We start from the raw sequence: 15,807 nt of genomic DNA on the forward strand, positions 1-15,807 counted from the left end.
CGTTAAAAAATAAATAAATGAGAAAATAGAAATGCGTAGAAAGTAGAAGACACGGCAGACAATCTAGCTTGTTGGTGGCGGGGATGACTGACGGCGCCGTTGGCCAATCAGAGGCCGCGGCGCAGCTGGCTCGCTGTACTGGCAGAGGCGGCGTCCAATGTGAAGTTCAGACGCATGATGGACACATAACTGACAATTCCCCCGTCCTTTTGATCCAGACTGGGGAGAGATTTGAGTTCATTCACAACTGTGGACGCAGATATTTTGAACAGAAGACATTAGAGCCTACACTATCATGAAATTAACACATATACGTTAAATAAAAAGGGCGGAAATGAGGGGTAAAGTGGACTCTCATCCTCCCCCTCATCATTTGCAGCTTTCATCACGCTCTTCCATTTATAAAATTGCTGCTCTAACTTAAAACACCTCGAGTAGTAGGAGGAACACTTCTACTACTACAACTACTATCACTACTATAACTCCCACCACTTCCACAGAGCCATAATGGAGCCGCTTTCACCGTCCCCACTGTGCTTCTTCCTGCCGATTGGGGCACAAAATAATGTTGACGGATTTCTGATCCAACCCAAGACAGTGCAACTGTTCTTCCAATAGCAGCTTTAAGTGAAAAGGCGTGTCTGCTCTGCTTTTTACCCCCCTCCTCCTCCTCCTCTTTCTCCCTCCTCCACCACCACCACCGCCACCCCTCAAAGTACTCGATGTATAGTTAAAAAATGGGAGGGCACACTTGAACCGAGCTGCTCTATGAAGGTAGGCTGCAGCGTGTGTTTATTGATGAGATGAAAAGAAGATGGAAGTGAGAAATGAAACAAAGTAAAGGAACATATTAGGAGGAGAAAAAAAACTATACGCGCTTCGTTCGGGGGAAAACAGGGGGAGAGGTGGAAAACGCTGTCGCCACTTTTTTGAACGAGCTTCGAAGTGCAGGTAAGAAATTTGAGAAAAGTAGGGAAAGGGATGGGTCTTTTTTACAATATCTATAACGCTATTATGATAAGAGGAATTTCCTAAAACATGCTCGCTGACTTTCAGGGGTTGATGTGCATGAAATAGCGCTGACTTCCATAGTAGTTGTGGCTGGCTTTTACCACGCAAATATTAAGCTGTACATTAATCGGAAACTTCATTCTTTAGAGGCTCTCAGACATTCAATAAATGTGACGCCAGACTACGAGATGAAGTGAAATGTTGAAGGGGGCTCAGTTGGGGTTTTTTGTTATCCATTTCTGTTCGACTACAAAAACGCGCTGCCCTGGCATGACGCAAGTTTCCCATCTGTCATTATTCTCATGCCCCTTTACCTTTAGCCCTTTACTTTCGGATTTGCCCGTGAGCCGGACACTTGAGAACAATACTCCTGGTCAAAAACTGTCCTCACAGGTCTGTTTCTAGCCTCAGCGATGCTCGCAGGCTGCTTGTTCACATTTTACACACTGTGTGAGCCCCCGGAACAACTGTGGCAGCAGCCGACGTGCGCATTTTGGCTTTTAGGTCAGTTCATTTGAATCAAGAGGAAACGCGTTTCCTTATCGCAATTAAAAACATACTCTCAGTAGATTTTCTTTAATACGTTTCAGTTTGTTGAACTTGAAGGTTTCGATGTCTGAAATTCATCATAAGAGCAGCAGCGGCGGCTCACACTCAGACAGATGTCTAGCCTACATTTTTTATGAATTAATATCAATACGGCGTGGCATTTATGAGATGGGGTTACATTAAGATGTGCTCAGCAGCAGCAGGCGCAGAAAGGCGGCTTATTAATAATACTGAAGGTAAAACAATACTGCAGCTTCAGTTTGCTGACATAAATCACATCCAGTGGGACTCTTGCTCTGGATTTTTTTTTTCTTTTTTTTTTTGGTGCCATGATTCTCTCCAAAAAAAAAAAAAAAAAAAAAAAAAAAAAAAGATCACTTTAATTGTCGCACTCCGGTTTTTATACTACGTGAAAATGTTCGCGATGTGAGGATGTTTTTTTGGCAAACGGTGGCCTAGATATGAGGCCATGCTCTGGTGTAATTAAAGTTGCAAGAAGACGCTTCCTGCGTGCCTTTTGAGACATTTTGTTGCAAAATATTCATGGGCAACTCGTGATTCCTTTGCTCTTGCCTATTAGATGACTGCTGCTACTTCACCTTTTGGATAAAGTTAAAGAAAATGTGGATATCGATCGGTGTTGGCGCATTAAAATATAAATGGAACAATGACTCCCCCCAAAAAAATCTGTGAAAATGCCAGGGGGAATTGAGCCGGAGCAACATGTCAGTCTTGTTCTTTAGTGCTTCCATCTATCCCGTGCGCGCGTGTGTGTGTGAGAAAGAGAGAAAGGGACAGAGTGTGCGTGTGTGTGTGAGTGTGTGGCAAACATATGTTGTCCCAAAGCGCTCGGCTTTGTCAGATAAAGCGAGTAATACATCATGTACTTGTGTGCAGTGACAGTTTGTTCAAAAAAGACACGTTATTCTGCGCCTGATTAGAAGTTGTGCGCCGGTAGGAAGCTTTGCGTCAACACGTCAGAGGTCGGTCCTGGTGTGGTCACTGGGTCTTATTCCGTAGGAGGACACAAGCCAGAAGGCCGGTCCGGTCCCGGGTTTGACACAGGAGGAGGCTGCACGCACAGAGAGCGCAGCGCTGCCTGCGTCCAGCCTCCTCCATGAGCGCAGACACGGTCTGTGGATGTGCACCTGTGTGTGTGTCTGTGTGTGTGCGTGTGTGTGTGTGTGTGTGTGTGTGAGAGAGAGTGGGCTTTTACCACATAATTGTGCGTTCATCCCGTTTCACTTTTTGTTGTGATCCCTTCCTCTCCCCCCGGATGCCTTCATTCAGAATATGTTTCTACACACAACGCACACAGTCCTATAGGCTCGGTTATGTAATTGATGGCTGCGCTGGATGATTTGTTTTCTGAATGGACACATTTGGAGAACACAGAGCTGAGCGTGTAGCAGAAACGCAACATTTCACTTTGATGTAAGATTTCAGCTGGGCTTAATTATAAATCTGTCCTATAAAATTGGAGCATATTGATTGACAGGCTGCATGTGAGGGTGGGTGAGTAAAGGCAATACTATACTGTTACAATGAGTGTACTTGTTGGAATACCGAGGACTGGACAATATATCGATATCCTGATATGAGACGAGATAGCCTCTTAGATTTTGGATATTGTTTTATTGTGATAATGCATAAGGGTTGTCTTCTCCTGGTTACAAAAGCTGCATTACAGTAAAGTGATGTAATTTTCTGAACTTAACAGACTGTTCTAGCTCTTCCATTATTTGTCTTTACCCATTTACTTATTACATCCTCATTCAGGGCTGCAACTAACGATTATTTTTATTGTCAGTTAATGTGTTGATTATTTTTTAATGGATTAGTTGATGGGTCCATAAAATGTCAGAAAATTATTGAAAAAAAAAAGTTGATTAGTGTTTCCCCAAAGCCCAAGGTGACGTTCTCAAATGTCTTTTTTATCCATGCTCCGAAGAGATTTAGTTCATGGTTATAAAAGTGTAAAGAAACCAGAAAATATTCACATTTAGGAAACTGAAATCAAACAATGTAAACTTTTTTTCTTAAAAAAACTACTCAAAACAAAAAATAGTTGAAGACTAATTTGATAAGTTATTTCTCAAAAATCTCATTGGGTTAATATTTTGCGAAAGCAGTAATAGTCATCCCTACAATATTGTCACAATATCGATACCGGAAGTATTTGGTCGAAAATATTGTGATATTTGATTTTGTCCATAACACTGCCCTAATTCCACCACAAGTAAAAGTTCTGCTTTCTAAACCTTAATGAAAGTTAAGTATAAAGTAAGTAAAATGCATCCTGTCAGTGTTTTACTATTATCACAATTAGAGCTGCAATGACAAATCAAGTAATACTCGACTACTGTGGTAACTGATTAATCTTTATGAGTCATTTTGTAAGAGAAAATGCCCAAATTCTCTCTTTTCAACTTCTGAATTGACTATTTTCTGGTTTCTTCATGGTAAACTAAGTGTTCAGTGATTTGTGGATAAAACAAGGCATCCGAGGACATTATCACAGGCTTTGGCAAACGCTGACCAACATTTTTCACAAATTTCTGACCTTACAACTATCGATTAATCAGGAAAATGATCGACAGTTTCATCAATAACGAAAATAATCGTCAGTTGCAGCCCTAGTTATTATAAATATATCCCATAAAATTGGAGCATATTGATTGACAGGCTGCATGTGGGAGAGTAAAGTGAAAATTATATTGTCACTGGATGGAATACCCTTCATCTGAACAGAAACTCCATGTAAACTTAATGCCTGTATTTTTGGGCATTTTATTGTTTGATGAATTGGAGAGTACTTGTGAGCTCTTAGCACGGCTTCATGTCAAAAACTCTCGTTTTATCAGCACAGAGGTGTATAGTAAGCTGCTGAAAGAGAGACAGCCATTATGTGCCTCTGGGAGTGTTTGTAGTCCAGAGTATCAGGTGCCCAGCTTCATCTCCGTTAAGTCACTAATGAGTATTTATATGTATATATTCCACATGTGCATTAATATTCACAGTGTTTGAGCCATCGCCATTTGCCCGCTTTCTGTGTCACGGCTAAAACCCACCCATGACTAATGAATATTTAAGAGCATGTCTGCGGACCAAGGAAACTCATTATTATATGAAGGAGACCCAGCAGATAAACTGTAGACCTCCTCAGATGCAGGCGGGGGGGGGGGGGGGGGGGGGGGGGGGGTGTTCAGTTAATCCACACTCAGCAATCAATCCCAATTTTCTTTTGGCTTCACCATCCTTCACTCGTCCTCTGTAGCTCGTCACCCCCTCTTCACATTCAGCTATTTGTTATTGACCAACACACTGACATAACGTGTCCGTCCGCAGCATTCAATTCTGAAATGTTTTCGAGCTGATTTAGTCACTCTTTCGCACATTTCTCCCACCTGATTATTTGGGTTTACTCAAGTGTAAATGTGTAAGGATAACATGCTGCACTAATGTAATGAGTGCCTCTTCTTTGGAAGAGACATGTAGAAAAAAAAAACAATCATCTTGTACTGTACATGCACACAGATGGCAGGTCAGTATTCCAAAAAAATTTTTAAGAGCGCAGCAAAGGCACTGCTGCCCAAATAGACAAGATATCTCTCTGAAGCCTCCGCAATGCCACATTTCTGGTTGTTGTTTTTCCCACACCATGCAGCCGGCTTCACCAGGCTGTTACCAGGTAATCCTGGTGGCCCATAACCTACATAAATAAATCTATAAATATATAATCATTTTGTTGTTTCTACACAACTCTCATGAAAAGAGTTATTGGACAATATGTAGTGGGAAGAGGACAGGAGAGAGCATGTAATATTGGTTATGAGAGGAATTCACCTCAGTCCACTCGATCAGATAGTGCTGTGTATTTTTGCCATGTGCAGTGTATTGTTACATAAAATTTTGTTTTATTTTAACTTTTAATTTAAATTTAGAAAGTGTGAAATTAGATTGCAAATTTAAGCATGCACTGGCAACACAGAAATAAAATAATATTTTAAAGTAAAAGTAAAATTAATATTGTAATTTATAATCCAAGGCGGGCATTCTACCATAGCGTGACAAAACTCTTAAAAAAAAAATATGCTCTTGAGTCCATCCTGGCACTTTGTCTACCCCAGTTGAAGATATTTGGCAGCCATTTTGGGAATGCAGTAGAGATCCATCGATATAACGAGCCACTTTGTGGATTGCATCCAGAATGTCACACTGCTTGTTAACTGCTTGGCCTTTTTAGTCTCAGACAATGTTTACCCCCCCTCCCTTTTTTTTTTTTTTTTTTTTTGTTCTTGTATAATACTCGTTAGAAGAATATTCCCCCATGGAGCAAAACTAATCTTTGATGTGATTGCCAGCTGAGACTGTTTTCAGGTGCACACCTTAAACTTAATGGTGAGTCTTATAATTAACTACAGAATAGCCTTTAAGCCTTTAATAGACTTTAAGATTAAAGATTTGGGTTTTTATGGTAGGAAGAACGCATAAAGTTTCTCACCTGATGTTCATTGAAAAGTCTTTTACTGCAATTTGAGCTTTAATGCTGCACTGAGTCCCCAGTTACCATGGTAACCTTAAAAAACTAACGCTTCAGAGAAGTTTCACATTATTTTATTTTACAAATGTTATATATATTTTTTCATATCTCTTGATCATAATTAAATATCCTCACACTATTTGACTACTGACTAACTCCACCTTGGTGGACTGTTAGCTTACAGGGATCTTTGCAAACTAGAAATTATTGGCAGGCTAGCTGCCTCCTGGCTAACTGGCTTGGATCCTTCTACCCACAAAGCACCTTTTTCACACATAACGTGCTTGTCTTCACATGATATTATTTTTTTTAATTCTTGCAAATACTAATAACACAATTGCAAGACCTATTGAGAATGCGTACAGTTTGTCTTTTTAATTAAGGAGAGAATTTCCCCTTTAGCCGCATTATGCAACACAGAAATGCTGTTACGAAGAGTTATGGTGATTTCCTTCCAGCTATAAGAAAACAATAGAAAATAATATGCCTTGGTTAAGAGGAGGAGAGTTGTGTCTGGATTATGGATGAGTTGACTTTTTCTAGGATAAAAACATTTTGCAATAATCTAAAGGTTTTTAATTTTCATTTTATATAACCATTAAGTTATGTATTATGCATTTATTTAGACTTTCATGACAGCTAGGCTTCACATTTATGCAAACTAGCTGAATTTGTCAATTCATTGAGCAGGAATTTTTAAAATACCCCTCCACCCCCCACCTCACCCCCCCCTTTTTTCAAATTGGCTGCCAGAATCTAAAAACAGGCCATAAAAAAATACTTTAATGCAACTTCTTTTCACTCAATAACCCAGTGACTTTCAGAGCATGCAGCATGTGGAAAACTGACAAACTAAAAACTTTAAGGCATGTTTTTTCAGTTTTCAAAGGACTTTTGTTTTGGAATCTCCCCTCCCTGTGAGTATCACAGGAATGCGTAATGAAAGCACACATTGAGACTGAATAAGTATTTGCGAATGTGCCACGCTGTTGTCAGGAAGCTTTTGTTCGGTTATAAAACTTCATAAAATCCTGTGAAACACAGTTAAAATCCCTAGTTCTCACAAAGCTACAACATTGTTTTAGGATTTGCTGTTGAATATTTTCAAAATATATACATATAAATATAAAATGGACATCCCACACTGAACAGTTCATCACAAACTTGTTCACACATAAATTAATAAATTATGTACAGCATCAGAATTTGACTCTTACAGAATATATGTGTATATATATTTATATATAGCTATATATGTGTGTGTATATATAGCTATATGTGTGTGTGTGTGTGTGTATATATATATATATATATATATGTATATATATACACATATACACACACACTGCTGTTGTTGTTTGATACATATGCAGTACAAACACAATCCAGTTGTGGGTGTAACCATGTGCTTCCTTTGCTGAAATTGCTAACAGACTCACTTTATTCATGCTTCTTTATATTCATTTGTGCTGCTGGTTTTAAAGCTGTTCATTAAAAGTTAGCTGTTATAAGACCCAAATATCATGCAACAACTTTACCAGAAGTCGTTTTAAGTAAAAAAAAAAAAGAAAAAAGATTTTTGGAGGTAAAAAATCTTAACTAAAACTGCAACTTGTTGAAATAAAGTATACTTGAATCCTACACAGTATAAAATATATTCTTTTTTTTTGCATGTCATAAAAACCTGATGTGTATTCTCCCTCTCTAAACACACACGGCAGGCCCAGGCATTCAACTGATGTGAAAAATGTATCCTGGATTCTAATAGCGAAGTTGTATGTTTGCCAAGGTGCATGTGTGTCCTCAGTTCACCCTGCTACCCATATGGTTTTCTACAAGTCATGGTGAGATCACTGCCCTAGTCGAAGGGGAAAAGTGTCTAAAGTGGATTTAAGAAAGTAAGAAAAAGTAAAGGGGGTCTTCTTCTATAACTTTATAAACTTATTTTACGGAGAATGAGAGCTGTGTATTCTCTGCTTCTGCTCTATCTTGGCTTCAGGAAGACTTCTTAAGCCTCGTGCCAGTAAACAGCACTCACAGCAGCCAAAACGTTAAGGTTGTGCAGAGTCTTACTCAAGGTACATCGGTATGCGCTGTGCAATGGGTAAACTTAGGAGGAATTATTTCAACAATAGTATTTGTGCTGTGGTTTTATCACAAAATGAAGATAGTTGGAGGTCCACAGAATCTAAAACTGTATTTAATTTTTTATTGGGTAAGTCTTTAGTTGCAGGAAATCACTGTCAGACATTTTGAAAGAAATTCTTTTACAAAGAATTTTCTTTTCAAATTTTCATTTTTATCATGACAATGAAAGGACTATCTGCTCTGATACTGTCTACATTGTTTACTGCCCTGAAAATGACCTTGATAAAGACAGATTTCAAAATAGACTTCTTCAAGAGGCTGCAAATCATTATTAATTTGGCTTACAGCTGCTGATTGTTTCAACAACTGGGAAATTAATGTTTTATCTTCTTTACGACAGTTGGTCCGTGTGACAAAAGAGGAAAGCATGTGTAACCTGTTCAACGACAAACAAATGGCAAAACAGATTTTCGGTTTTATCAAAGTTGCTGGGCGTGGTTCAGAAAAGGTTTGATGAAGAAAATTCTGGTAGCATCAGCTCTGGCTCGTAACACCTGCATTACATTTTGGGTACAGATGCAGTCCATGTGTCAGGCTCCGTGAGATGTCGAGGTGGTTAGTACACCAGTGCAATAGTTGTCAGTTGTGTCAGCTGTGCCATCGTGCTTTTCACTTAAGTGAGAACTTAGAATAAAATACCTCATGGCAGCTGCTATGTAAACTAACATTAAGCTTAGTTTTCCTTTATAATTTCAATGAATAGGTGAACTGACATTAATGCATTTTTAGATTAAATGTCTTTTCTAGCTTTTGACTGTAATAAGCTCTGCTGCTGGCTAGTATCTTCATTCATTCATTCGCTCTTTCATCATTCTTGCTCCAGCTCAGGGTCAGCTCAGCATATCCCAACTTGCATTTAGAGGAAGGCAGGGCAACACCCTGCGCAGGTCACGCGGATAAACAGAAAAACACACTCACGGAGGTAACAGGAGCTGGTCATTCAAGGTGTACTGTTTGATTTTCTTAGGATAAAAACCCTCTATTGCTCGAAGATGAGTGAAAAACAACCCCTCGGTTTGATTATGACAGTAAAAAATGACTTAGAGGTAACACGTTTATGACAAGACCTGCTGAAAATACTCACAGCCATGTGGCGTGATTTTTATAGTAATGTTGTTACTAGAAACAGCTGATGGGCTTAGGTTACACTCGAGGCCCTGTGAGCTATAGATTGTTACCATCAAAGATTATAATTCTGCTACATTCAAACTGCCCACACTAACCAACAATTCATGTGCATTAGTGAGGCCAAAAGGCCAGATGATTACCATAAACGGAGCCGATGGGTGGTCATGTTCGCTCTCCACTGTGTGCTGTGAGTTCATTCTGTAGGGACTTATCAGAGAAGACAACCTAAAATACAGCAGCATTTTGCACTCTTAATAAGAACTGTAAAAAAAATGAATGCACACAGCCCCAGGGAATCTCTTTAAAAAGACAGCATATGTCCTTGCAAAAGTGTTAATGTTATCTTATATGTGGAGTGTACACATCTTATAATATCCTATAGAACAAGTATAACCACTCCAACTGATGACTTCTCCAGTTTTACCACTTCTTTCCTGCAGTCACTCCTGAGCCTGGTGGGTAATAAAGAGGTTGTGTGCGTACCTGCCAGCAAAATAAATTCACAACAGAATTTTATTCAAAGCATGGCCTGTAATAATAAAAAAAAAAATTAACAGTGTCCATCTTGAAAATATTTGTTGATATTTGGACACACCATTGTTGCCGTTGTTCTCTTTCTGGTGCGAGGATTACACAACTGCATAAAGACCTCTTTGAGTGATCCGGTATTGATGAATGTGGCTCATATGGAGCTCATAAGCAGTGTTATGTGTCATAAGTTAGAATTCTTGAGAATTATTGTGATGTAATGTGTGTTCACTTTTTTTCATCAGTTTTTAGGGCTGGTATCGGTGAGGTAGCAGATGTTTAGTTCCCTTAAAGATGGATTGACTGAGCAAAAGTGTGTGTCTTACAGTATTCTTTGGATATAGTTTTTTAAAAATGACTCTACACTGTATGTTAGCTGATGCTTTTTAAAGATTACTGACCTTATATTTGCTTTAAATCAGCTCAAATTCCTATTTAATACAGGGTTTCAGTGGGTCCTTTGAAAGTATAAAATACAATAATCTGAATTTTAGGCCTTAAAATATCTTAAAATGTCTTACATGTGATTTTCACAGGTCTTAAAAGTTGATAACTGTACCCCTGTATGTTAGTCGATACTTTCTATAAGTTACTGACCTTATATTTGTTTTAAAGTTTCTGCAAGTCCTTAAAAAGTTGTAAGTCCGATCATTTGAGTTTTAGGTCTTGAAATGTCTTAAATATGGTTTTTACAGGTCTTAAAAATTGATTGGATTATAAAGGTAACATTACTTTTATAAAGCTGTATTAACTTCAATCTCACTTTTAAATGTGTTTTTGTGGGAAAATAAGTTGTATTGATCAAGCTATAACAACTACAAAACAAAACCAGCATGGACTCCTTATCCTTCAAACTTTTTTGCTAGCATGGATGTGAAAAAGGTTTTAAATTGCATTCATAATGGTCTTAAAAAGGTCTAAATTTACTTGTTAAAACCTGCAGAAACCCTGATAATATCTAGTCTTTGTTCTGAGTTTGTTTTTGTTAGAATGTCATTGACACTAAAAGGGGAGAAATTTAAGACTTTCTGTCCTTTCTCTAATTTCTTGTGAAATTCTGTAGTCGGCTTGCTTAACAAGTTTGTCTTGCGACACTGTTTTGTATTGATAAAGTTGTGGCTAGATTGCATCTCCTCCTCGTTGGATTCACAGGAAGCCTTACCTTTGTGCCAGCTTTTGTTAATTTCAAACTGCGGTATGTTTAAGTCATTAAAGCTCAGTTAGCCTGCTGACCTCTGGACCAGAGGTGCTAGCACTTGGTGAAAGTGTGTATAGGGCACTCCTGTGGTCGGCTGTGTTACAGTGTGTCAGCATTACACTTTTAGATGGGTCATATGTCAAATGAGCTAATGAGACATATATAATTTGTATTTACAACACAACAGCCTGCCAAACTATAAATACACTGACAAGTGCTAACATCCATAAGGCTCAAAATAAGCACAGAATATTTGTATTGTAAGTCATCTGGATTTAATATCTGGTTCACATAATGAGCAGAACCTGTAGTTGAAGACACAGTATGTTGAAGACATTGTTAGTCTACCTGGATAATGACTCAGTTTTACCTCAGCTCGATGGCATGTGTGTTGTTGTTGCCGTAGCTACAGGCTAAAGTAATACGTTACATCATAAAACCTTTTTGCAAACTCCATTTTCCCAGTTTCCTTTGTGCCTGTGTTGTTAGCATGCAGCACGTTTACAGTTCTGCAGCGCGTCATTTTTTTTGTAGACTGGTGAACTCTTTTAAAAGGCGAGCACTGAGCCTGCCAGATTCTGGGAGAGAGGCTAGCTTGCTGACCCTTGAAGCACAGACCAGCTAACAAAAAGTGCAGGGTTGTGCTGAACTGCTTAAAGCGCCCTCGTGCATTTGTGAAAGTTCAGCTCTGTGCTGGACCACCTCGGCTCTGTGCTCGTGCACCCTCGTGCAGCTGCTGCCGCTGAGGCACATGGCTGAGAACTTCTGAGGCTGCTCACAATCACATTCACTAGTGGTGAAATAATGGAGGAAATGCACTGTTGGTGGTTTAGTTTGATTTTCTTAGATTTACTTCATAGACAAAGACGTGTTGTAAAATGTTCAGACAAAAATAACTGAAAATATCGAGTTGGATTTTGATTTCAATTACTATCACTTATATAACACATTACATTTGACTAGAGCAGGGGTGCCCAAACCTTTCCTTTGGAGAGCCAAAACCAAAACTTACTGGTGGGCCACGGGCCAAAAGCAGGTCTATTGTATTGTACTGTATTGATTCCAAGTTCCCTTCTTTGACTGACTTCCCGCAGTGTCACTCTGTCCACTCTGCTCTGATTTTATAAAAAAAAAATTAATAATTAGGAATCCTACATATTTAGAGTTTTTTTTAACATAAAAATTAATAAATAAATAAAACAGTAGAAAAGGCAATCATCTTTTTTATGCATTTATGTTTTTTGCAAAAACCATATAGGGTGCCAAATTGAAATTAATAGCAGCCCAACTTTGGCCTGCGGGCCCCACTTTGGGCAGCCCTGGACTAGAGCCTGACCAATATATCGGGTGGCCAATATTATAGGCCCATTATTGGCCTATCACAGCTCTATTGGTCTATATCGGTATTGAAATAAATGAGGTCCAATACTCGCCTGTATTAAAACTTTTTAAAATGTATTAACTTTATAGGCAGCAATTAGGTATATTTGATGCTTTTTCTTAATTCAGGCTCAATATATACATATATTTTGCTCTATTTGTTTTTTTTATTTATAGCGTAATCATTAAAAATATTGGTGAAAGTTTACTGCTTCAGTGCTCTGATATAATTACAATGTAAATGGCCACGCCTTTATGACATATCTTTGTCACAAGTGGTAACCACATTTGAGGGATCATTGTAAATCATTTGTATCTCTGAGCTGATACTGATCCTGGAGTAAAAATAAATAAATAAATAAATAAAAATAGCCAATATACATACAGGACAACTTGAGTTTTAAAAAATGATCAAATATGCATATATGCTCCCTATAAAGCTGAAAATAAATAAATAAAAGCAATATGTATTAAAATATTTTAAAGAACTATCAGGCAACATATACACTAATACCAATATAGACCAATATAGGTGTGCTGGGTCAATATCGGGCCGATATATCGGATATATCAGTCTGACTCCAGATTATGTATATACTCTATAATCTGTATTTTAGATTCTGTATATTATATCAATATTAGATTTTTTTTTTAACTCCCTATTGGTATCACATCTGCCCTAAACATCCAGTATCAGTCGAGCCCTACATTACAGTTCAATAATTCATATATATATGTATAGGCGTGTATATATATTTATATATATATATATGCACACACACACACATACATATATATGCACACACCTATGTGTGGTTTGTGTGAGAGAGAAGAGACAGAGAGAGACGAGAACACCTTTTAATATAACTTTTTAGGTGGTGTTGTATATGAAAGTCAGCCTGACATAAGGCTTGTGTGAACACCATGTTTTGTTGAACTATTTTAAATACTGTATGTGTGAGTGTGAGTGTGGCTTCATTCTGTTTGGTCTCTGTAGTCTCTCTCTAAACATAGTATACATTAACCCTAAACATATCCAGAGGCTGTGCTTCTCTCTGCTGTGTAAGAACTGCGTGCTTGTTAGCAGAGGTCTCACACTATCCTCTCATAAGTCAGCACAAAGAATCTTTGTTCTGGTTTATCTCCCAAGGACATGAAATCAGGAGATACTTTGTTTTCTTTCTGACATAAAGGTGCTATTAGCTGCTCTATAATACTACACAGTCCACTTGTTGAGATCTTGCTTGATTATACACCGTCCAGGCATACAATCACAGACCTATATGAGTCATGTGTTTGATATTTCTTGCCCAACAGAATTAATTTGCCACCCTTTTTTAATGATACACCAGTAATAGTCAGAGAAGTCCTGCATGAGCATCTTTGCAGGTTCATGAAGATCTCTTAATGGCCCATGAGGTCCTTTTTTGGAGAGGCAAAATGTCCTCGACATGTGTAGTAGCTGTAGAGAGGCAGTTGCTGTGGACACTTGTGCCTAAATGATAACTCTTGAATTTAGCATTATCTGCTTCGGGGGTTAGAGGTGTTTTGGAGACTATCATATGAGTAGTCAGATGGTTCTTTTTGGTCAAATGCTCATTAACAAAAGCACAGCCAGTGTGCCAATTTTGAGAGATTTCTTTAAAGCCTCCTTTCCATCACTAAAGCCAGATACTGTCTTTATCATTCTAATGGAGATAAGCCAATAGTGGCAGTTTGTTTTGTGCCCTTCATTCTCCTCCTAAAATACAGTATGGAACTTTTACTGATGGCACTAATTCACAAATGTGTGTGTGGACTTTGCCTGAAAAAAAAAGTATATTAGAAGTAGATTATCCTCCCATCTGTAAGAGGACAATGGATCTGCTATGGATAACGGGTGGTGGTGGGTGTGTTTTTGACAGAAAATGACGAAGTTGAACAAGCTGTCCTGTCAAAAAAATACTTTAAGTGTCCTTTACTTGTGTGATGATGGTATTGTAGTGTGTATTGTCATTTGTTTGCCTGAGGAATTTATTTGAAAGCCGCACATCCTGTCACACTTGAATGGCTTTCTGTTGGACTGAGCGTCTTATCACATTGATCTGCTGTGCTATTTGAGACATTTTAGCGGCAGTGGAACTAAACATAAACCAGTGAGATTAAATTTAGGCAACTATGAAGAGTTAATAACAGCCTCTGCTAATGTGTGATGCACAGAAATGCATGCAACATTATACAGTTATTCAAGCTATTTCAATTGAGCTGTGGCCATAGTGTTACACTGGTATTCTGTAATTACTTCACGATGCTTTGACCAGACAAGAGAGCATTCAAAACAGTGAAAAATGAGTGTTGTTATTTTTTTTTTTTTGCTATTTTACACTGTTTGCATATTTTTAAACCATCCCTGGTGGTGAGCTTGGAATTGAAACTGTAGCTGTGAAGGAAGAATCACTCATCCTGTGTCTGTGTTGTAGGTGAGGAGCCAGTTCAAAGTTCAGGAAGGCGTTTCATGTCATAATTGTTAGGATAACACTTGAATCAAATGTAATTCATCTATGTTGTAATTATCATCAGAGATAAAGACACATTGCAGAGATATTTCATTGGTGGTGATGTGTTACACCATGCAATTTGAGTCAAGGGAGAAGGAAAAAATGAAAAAATGTTGGCTCAACTTGTCAACAGCCTACGTGTGGTTGTTGATGATTTTCAGCGACTGCCATAAAGGCAAATCAATTAAATCTTGAGATTGTGAGGTGTTTTCTGCTGCCTCTCCTCAAGTGTGTGTGATTTACGTGCATTAGTTACCTTACCTGTTAATTGCTTTGCAACACCGTAGACAAACACTCAAATGTAATAAGAGACATGGTGCTCCAAATTACTCCGATTCAATCAGGCAGCACAACATTTGTTGGGCGGGGATGAATATTCAGTTACCTAAAAGAATAATTTTTAATTGTGCTGTTCAAAGGGAACCCAGGCTCGATAGCATTAGTTGTGACTTAATTTAATTTCCTTCAGCAGAAAAGTTTGACAAAACAATATGCAGCCGCAAGTCACTGTAATCAGTCTCAGAGGAGTGAAATATCTTTATCGAACACACCCTCAGTTATCACTCGTCACATCAACCTTATTGTTACTTCAAATTTCCTGGTGTGCACAGCACCACAAGTGTACATTATAGGGCTCAACCGATACTAGATTTTTAGGGATATGGATGAATCGGCCAATATTCTTTGTACAGAATATAATATACAGGATAAAGAATATATACATGAACACACATTTTTGTAGAGCCTGACCGATGTGGGATTTTTGAGACCAATGCTGATTTCAG

At 38.3% G+C, this 15,807-nt stretch overlaps 1 protein-coding gene across 1 annotated transcript in view; it reads left to right on the plus strand.

The window, feature by feature from the left end:
• The first annotated feature begins 749 nt into the window (after positions 1-749).
• Positions 750-15,807, plus strand: part of zbtb20 (zinc finger and BTB domain containing 20) — a 40,482-nt gene continuing 25,424 nt past the window's right edge. The window contains exon 1 of the mRNA XM_084731118.1: positions 750-951. The gene's annotated coding sequence lies outside the window, so the exon portion shown is untranslated. The remainder of the gene's footprint in view (positions 952-15,807) is intronic.

The sequence above is a fragment of the Lutjanus erythropterus genome, chromosome 11 (assembly GCF_056507025.1).
Source record: "Lutjanus erythropterus isolate fLutEry1 chromosome 11, fLutEry1.hap2, whole genome shotgun sequence".
Lineage (NCBI taxonomy): Eukaryota > Metazoa > Chordata > Actinopteri > Lutjaniformes > Lutjanidae > Lutjanus > Lutjanus erythropterus.